Here is an 8,951-nt window from a genome sequence, read left to right on the forward strand (position 1 = left end):
TCTCCAAAAACTTTTTCCACTTATATATAATTTCTCGGTAATACTACTCAACGAAACCCTTCCGGTGACCCTGAAACGCTTCTGGATCCTCTCGAAAGTATATGTATACTGACAAATATATTCTCATGACTCCAGTCTAACTAACACTTAGACGATCGTGATTGCTTTAAGCTTGTGACCCAGTAGGTTCGATAACTCATAGACATGAAAGAAATTGTTCGTTCAATGACCGACAGTGAGATTGTGCACGTCCATATTGGTCCCTCTGAGCACACGAATGATATTCGAGTGAATTTTTGGTTATTATGTGATGTTCCCTTTGCTTAGAGATACTTCACAAAACCCGGGATGCATCAGTATCCTCCTGCGTCATCACCATGCTCACTACACCGAAATCCTCGTTACCGATTTTGTTCTTGTTTCTCGTTATTGTGTTTCGGCATCCCCGTGACGAAGTCAAGTGTTTATGGCCAGACGATGATTGATGCCATCCCACTAACAGGTCCATAAGAATATCTCTCCATCGTCGGAGGAGCAAAATCCCACTCTCGATCTATCTAATCTCTTGTCAAACTTTTCAATGAACCTGTAAGTTGTCGTCATGATCATCGTGTTACAGGTGACTGATACGTCCATTTTGCATCATGCTTTTATACTGATATTTATTGCATTATGAGCCGTTATTACACATTATAGAACAATATGTATGCCTTTTCTCTTATTTTACAAGGTTTACATGAAGAGGGAGAATGATGGCAGCTGGAATTCTGGGCTGGAAAAGGAGCAAATATTAGAGACCTATTCCGCACAACTCCAAAAGTCCTGAAACTTCACGGGGAGTCATTTTGGAATTAATAAAAAATATTGGGCGAAGAAAGCACCAGAGGGGGGGCACCTGCCATCCACAAGGGTGGAGGGCGCGCCATACCCCTGGGCACGCCTTACCCCCCTAGGCGCACCCACTACCTTGTGGGCCACCTGGAAGGCCCCTGAGGCCCATCTTCTACTATATGGTGTGTTTTGACCTGGGAAAAAATATCAGAATGAAGCTTTCGGGACGAAGCGCCGCCGTCTCGAGGCGGAACCTAGGCAGAACCAATCTAGGGCTTCGGCGGAGCTGTTCTGCCGGGGAAACTTCCCTTCGAGAGGAGGAAGTCGAAGCCATCGTCATCACCAATGATAATCATCAAGAGGGGGTCAATCTCCATCAACATCTTCACCTGAAGCATCTCCTCTCAAACCCTAGTTCATCTCTTGTATCCGATCTTTGTCTCAAAACCTCTGATTGGTAACTGTGGGTTGCTAGTAGTGTTGATAAATCCTTATAGTTGATGCTAGTTGGTTTATTCGGTGGAAGATCATATGTTCAGATCCTTAATGATAATTAATACTCCTCTGATTATGAACATGCACATGCTTTGTGAGTAGTTATGTTTGTTCCTGAGGACATGGGAGAAGTCTTGTTATAAGTAATCATGTGAATTTGGTATTCGTTCGTATTTTAGTGAGATGTATGTTGTCTTTCCTCTAGTGGTGTTATGTGAACATCGACTACATGACACTTCACCATGATTTGGGCCTAGGGGAAGGTATTGGGAAGTAATAAGTAGATGATGGGTTGCTAGAGTGATAGAAGCTTAAACCCTAGTTTATGCGTTGCTTCGTAAGGGGCTGATTTGGATCTATATGTTTCATGCTATGGTTAGATTTATCTTAATTCTTCTTTCATAGTTGCAGATGCTTGTGAGAGGGGTTAATCATAAGCGGGAGGCCTGTCCAAGGAAGGACAACACCCAAGCACCGGCCTACCCACATATCAAATTATCAAAGTAATGAACGCGAATCATATGAGCATGATGAAAACTAACTTGACAATAATTCCCATGTGTCCTTGGGAGCGCTTTGCTTTACATAAGAGTTCGTCCAGGCTTGTCCTTTGCTACAAAAAGGATTGGGCCACCTTGCTGCACCTTTTTTACTTTTGTTACTTGTTACCCGTTACGAATTATCTCATCATACAACTATCTGTCACCGATAATTTCAGTGCTTGTAGAGAATATCTTGTTGAAAACCGCTTGTCATTTCCTTCTGCTCCTCGTTGGGTTCGACACTCTTACTTATCGAAAGGACTATGATAGATCCCCTATACTTGTGGATCATCAAGACTATTTTCTGGCTCCATTGCCGGGGAGTGAAGCGCCTTTGGTGATTGGAATTTGTCTCTTACTTATCGAAAGGACTATGATAGATCCCCTATACTTGTGGATCATCAAGACTATTTTCTGGCTCCATTGCCGGGGAGTGAAGCGCCTTTGGTGATTGGAATTTGGTAAGGAAACATTTACATTACATGCTGAAATTTACTGTCACTTGCTACTATGGAAAATAATCCTTTGAGGGGCTTGTTCGGGGTATTTTCAATCGGCCAGAAGAGCAAAGAGTTTCTCCTCAACCTACTGAACCTACTGAAAATATTTATTATGAAATTCCTTCGGGTATGATAGAGAAACTGCTAGCTAATCCTTATGTAGGAGATGGAACATTACATCCTGATATGCACCTAATCTATGTGGATGAAGTTTGTGGATTATTTATGCTTGCAGGTTTGCTCGAGGATGTTGTCAAGAAGAAGGTATTCCCTTTACCTTTTAAGGGAAAGGCATTGACATGATATAGGCTATGTGATGATATTGGATCATGGAACTACAACCGATTTAAATTGGAATTTCATCAGACGTTTTATCCTACGCATCTGGTTCATCGGGATTGGAATTATATATATAATTTTTGGCCTCATGAAGGAGAAAGTGTCGCTCAACCTTGGGGAAGGCTTAAGTCAATGTTATATTCATGCCGCAACCATGAGCTCTCAGAGAAATTATTATTCAGAATTTTTATGCTTGGCTTTCCCATAATGGTCAATCCATGCTCGATACTTCCTGTACTGGTTCTTTTATGAAGAAGGATATTGAATTCAAATAGGATTTATTGGAAAGAATTAAACGCAACTCTGAAGATTGGGAACTCGAGGAAGGTAACGAGTCAGGTATAAACCTTAAGTTTGATTGAGTTAAATCTTTTATGGATACCGATGCTTTTCGTGGATTTAGCACTAAATGTGGACTTGACTCTTAGATAGTAGCTTCTTTTTGTGAATCATTTGCTACTCATGTTGATCTCCCTAAGGAGAAGTGGTTTAAATATCATCCTCCCATTTAAGTGAAAGTATTAGAACCTATTAAAATTTAAGAAGAAACTATTACTTATAATGTTGATCCTATTGTTCCTACTGCTTATATTGAGAAACCACCTTTTCCTATTAGAATAAAGGATCATGCTAAAGCTTCAACTGTGGTTCGTAAGAGTTATACTAGAACACCTACACCCCCTGAGCAAATTAAAATTGAACCTTGTATTGCTATGGTTAAATATCTCTTGGTTGATAATATTGATGCACATGTTATTTATTTCTGTGTTGAAGCTGCTAGGATTGCTAAAACTGATATTAAAGATAAACATAGAGCTATTGTTGGCATGCGTGTTGTTTCCGTTAAAATAGGAGATCATTTTTATCATGGATTATGTGATGTGGGTGCTAGCATATTGATCTTTGATGGTCTCCAAACCAAATATTTTGAAGTCAAGTTGTGAAAGCATAGTATAGTGACGAGACAATGCATCAGCAATAACATTTTCTTTACCCTTCTTGTGTTTAATGACATAAGGGAAAGTCTCAATGAATTCAACCCATTTAGCGTGTCTATGATTCAGTTTAGCTTGACTTTTAATATGTTTCAAAGATTCATGATCAGAATGTATAACAAATTCTTTGGGCCATAAATAATGTTGCCATGTTTCTAAAGTCCGAACAAGAGCATATAATTCTTTATCATAAGTAGAATAATTCAGTCTAGGCCCACTCAATTTTTCAGAAAAGTATGCAACAGGTTTGCCATCTTGTAATAACACACCTCCTAATCCAATTCCGCTAGCATCACATTCAAGCTCAAAAGTCTTATTAAAATCAGGAAGTTGGAGTAAAGGAGCATGTGTCAACTTATCTTTCAATACCGTGAAGGCTTCTTCCTGTGCGGTACCCCAAACAAAAGGCACATCCTTCTTTGTAAGCTCATTGAGAGGTGTAGCAATGGTGCTGAAATCTCTCATAAAACGCCTATAGAATCCAGCGAGGCCAAGAAAACTCCTCACTTGTGTGACCGTTTTGGGCTGCGGCCAACTCTTAATAGCTTCAATCTTGGCTTTATCAACTTCAATTCCCTGTGGAGTAACAACATAGCCAAGAAAAGACACTCGGTCGGTGCAAAAGGTGCACTTCCCAAGGTTACCAAACAAACATGCATCGCGTAGAGCAATAAAAACATCACGTAAATGTTCCAAATGTTACTCCAAAGATCTGCTATAAATCAATATGTCATCAAAGTAAACTACCACAAATCGTCCAATGAAAGCACGAAAAACTTCGTTCATTAATCTCATGAAAGTACTAGGTGCATTAGTTAACCCAAAAGGCATGACTAACCACTCATATAATCCAAACTTAGTTTTAAATGCTGTTTTCCATTCATCCCCCAATTTCATACGAATTTGATGGTATCCACTACGCAAATCCACTTTGGAGAATATTGTAGAGCCACTCAATTCATCAAGCATATCATCTAGCCTAGGAATAGGATGACGATAACGAATATTAATATTATTAATGCCTCTACAATCAACACACATACGCAATGTACCATCCTTTTTCGGCACTAGAATAATAGGAACAACACAAGGACTAAGGGATTCGCGTATATAACCTTTGTCGAGAAGCTCTTGTACTTGACGCATAATCTCCTTCGTCTCCTCTGGATTGGTACGGTATGGCGCACGGTTTGGCAGTGAAGCACCGGGAATTAAGTCAATCTGATGCTCAATCCCTCGAATAGGCGGTAATCCCGGTGGCACGTCTTGTGGAAAGACGTCAGCGAACTCCTGCAAAATGTTAGTGACAACAGGAGGCAAAGAGGAAGGCCGTCCTCAAATGAATATAATGCCTCTTTGCACACAAAAGCATAGCAAACAGATTTGCTAAAATCTAGCTCATCAATATCAGATTTAGTGGAAAGTAAACATGCACTTCTCAATTTAATTTCAGAAGCAACACTAGATGGTTTACTATTAGGCTTCATTTGTTGCTCAAATTCTTTTGCCACAATCTGATTTTCACTCTTATTTTTCTCCTGTTTTGCTTTATTAGCTCTATTAATATCATCTTTCAAAATGGACTCAGGAGTCATAGTAAGCAAAGTAATATTTTTATCCTTATGAACAAGAGTATACTGATTGTTTCTACCATGGTGTACAGAATTTTTATCAAATTGCCATGGTCGACCAAGTAATAAGGAACATGCTTGCATAGGTACCACATCACAATCAACATAATCATCATATGTAGAGATACTAAAATGCACATGAACAATACGTGTTACCTTAACCTTACCGCTGTTGTTGAACCATTGGATGTAGTAAGGATGTGGATGTGGTCTTGTGGTGAGAGATAGCTTCTCCACCATCTCCATGCTAGCCAAGTTGTTGCAGCTCCCTCCATCTATGATGACGCGCACAGAACGTTCCTTCACAACTCCCTTTGTATGGAACAAATTGTGCCTTTGATTTTGCTCAGCTTGTGTGACCTGCACACTCAAAAGACATTGAGCAACTAAACATTCATACCTGTCAGCGTCTTCAGGAGCCATGTATTGTGTGTCATGATCAGAATCATCTCCATCATGTTCTTCACGTGTAATAAGAGCCAAAGTCTCCTCATCATAGTCACTAGCGGACTCATACCCACCATCCTCAGTAGCAATCATCACACGCCGAGATTTGCATTCTCTCGCATAATGACCTCTTCCCTTACAACAACGACAAATAATATCACTTGTGTGCCCTGTTGATGCCATGGAAGAAGAAGAACTCTGTGCAGGCCCGGCAGGTGCGCTCTTGGCAGATAATGGTGGTTGTGCCTGTTTTCTTATATCACGGCTGGAGGTGGCACCTGCTGGAGGTGCTGGTGCAGTTGAAGTAGAAGATGCACGCAGTGTCCATGATGAAGGTCGGCCTGTAGAAAAGTTAGTTCGCGCCAATGCTTGTCGATCCTGCACTTCATGTTCAGCTTTACAAGCAAGATGGAATAAACGAGTGATATTAGTATACTCCTCATACTCTAGAATGGTCTGAATCTCTCTATTTAATCCACCCAGAAAACGTGCAAGCATAGCTTCATTGTCCTCAACAATACCACATCTAATCATGCCAGTTTGTAATTCCTGATAATATTCTTCTACAAAATTTTTTCCTTGTCTTAAGCGCTGCAATTTTTGAAGCAATTCACGTTGATAATATGGTGGAACCCAACGAGTACGCACAGCAGTTTTCAAAGCAACCCAAGTAGTTGGAATAGGATATAATCTACAATGTTCAGACCACCATACACATGCAAAGCTAGTGAAAGCACAAACAACAGCAGGAACACGTCTCTCCTCAGGATATTGTAAACATGTAAATCGTTGTTCAGTTTCTAACTCCCAAGTAAGATATATATCAGGAACATATCTACCCTCAAATGGTGGAATATTCAATTTCAGTTTAGGAAGATGGTCATGATCTCGTACGTGAGGTGGTGGTGCAGGCCTACCATTGCGAACATATACCTGAGGTCGACCTGCTGGTGGTGGTGCTGGTGGCTGCACGTAGTTCTGATTTTGATCAACCTCATCCTCGTAATAGTCCTCCACCTCTGAAGTAACAGCAGGAGCTACAGAAGCACCGATAGCAGTAGCAGCGGCACCAGAATTTTGTCCTGGTTCAATAGGAACACGCTGTGCTCGCCCTACTGTATCGCGGCGTAGAACTACTTGTGGGAGACGTTTGAGTAATTCATCAAACTTGGCGTCCAACTTGGTGTCAATTGTCTTCTCAATGTCATCCATCCTCTCCAATGCCTTTCCAAAACTGGCCATCACGTCTTCCACCTGTTGACCCAACATTTGATGAAACTTATCATGAAGATCCTTGTTCGTCATGTTCTCCCAGTCAATCTCATCGGCTTGTGATCCTGGCATGGTTAGCAGCAATAGAAACACAAAATAATATGATTCTATAGACTAGTAGGAAGCGGTGGTGGTGGTGGTGTGTCACAAATCCTTCAAGCGAATCTCAAATTCTTACCAGTTCTTACCCAGCAGCAGGTGGTGATCGGCAACCGTTGTAGTCAAAACTCTCAAAGCTTGGATAGAGCGATTACCAGGGAGAATCAAACACACGATGTAGATGTATGTGGAGCTGGGAAGGCTTATAATATGGTAGCAAAAAGGGTCAACAATAATCAATTCAGAGATGCAAAGTTGAATAAACGCTCAACGACGGTACTGTGCTGGTCCTAGGCTAGACCGTGCTAGAGACGCGAGCCTAGAACACTAACAAAATCACGGCGCTGCACGTAAACAAGGGAGGAGCACACTCTAAATTTTTTTTCCTCTTTTTTCACTTTTTTGCACTTCTTTTTCCTCTTTTTTTTGCTCTGCAACAATTTTTTTTCGAAAAAGTCTACAAATGGTCTAGAAACTTCCTAGCCAGAATTTTCCAGACTTAATTTTTTTTGAAACTGGAGCTATTTTTCTACTGCGGGTAACCCGAAAGTTCGGGAGTCCTTCTCTATCATGACTTGGAGTATGGCGTGATCTGGAAATCAAAAACAAAGCAACAAATACTGGACTCAGACTAGGACTGGTGGCAGAGATGAATCTGGTGGAACTCGGACTGGTGGCGGAGATGAATCGGGTGGAACTCGGACTGGTGGCAGATATATGTTGCAGGTGGACTCGAATTGGCGTGATGGAGGTGGATATGTGGTATATGGCTGCGGTGATGTCGATGATGGTAGATGGCAGCAGTGATGACGATGGTGGTATATGGCAGCGGTGATGACAATGGTGGTATATGGCAGCGGTGATGATGATGATGCGGCGGCGGCGTGACAACTTGTGAACAGAACTCGAAACTCTAAAGTACTAGACACTAAGACCAACAACTAGACACGACGATGCAACCGCAAATTCAACAACGCAAATACAGAAAAGATTATGTAATGGCTCAGACTGGTTCGGATATGATGAACTAACCCTAAATTTTTTTTGTGTGGCTTTTTCGTGGACTATAGTATGAAGAACATACTCGATCTAAACTACGAAAAACTATAAAATCTCACCGAGCAACCCGGAAATCTGATACCACTTGATAGAGGCAAAGGTGTCCCGTCTTTCGATGAGATGGTGGCTATCGTTTTGGAGGAAGTCGACTTTGCCGATCCGACTACGAACGTGCGAGGACGTCGCGCCTTAGCAATCGCTAAACCAACTCCAAGAGGTTATTGATCACGCCGGAGCACGATCAACCTGACCACGAAGGTCTGTTTCCTGCAGGCAAACAAAGAACAGGCAAGAAACTAAGATAGCAATCTGGATATTGCGAATATAAGAGGAAAGCTTTATTGATCAAGATGGGGTTCTGAGACGCCTTTGTCTAGTCGTTGAACACAAACGAAGTACGCGAAGTTGCAGCTATGGCGAACTTTAATTTAAACAAAACCCAAAGTCTAAACGGTGCCCTAAGGGCTGTATATATGGAGGAAGAGGGGGTGAATTTCATGGCCCTTGGTGGAGGGGTCCGAAACTAACCCTATCTCTTGTTTCCCCACACATACGGACTCTAAAAATAGCCTATACTTATGTATTTCAAAATTACATGGGCTTGGCCCAATAATAAGGTGACGCAACACCTAGAATAGCCTCTGGACGAAATTTATGAAGTGACATCTTGTATATTTCGTCCAAGGCTTCATGCACTCATTATGGTGGCTTCAAAGTCCTGAAATCATCACTTGTAACTCC

The sequence above is a fragment of the Triticum dicoccoides genome, chromosome 1B (assembly GCF_002162155.2).
Source record: "Triticum dicoccoides isolate Atlit2015 ecotype Zavitan chromosome 1B, WEW_v2.0, whole genome shotgun sequence".
NCBI lineage: Eukaryota > Viridiplantae > Streptophyta > Magnoliopsida > Poales > Poaceae > Triticum > Triticum dicoccoides.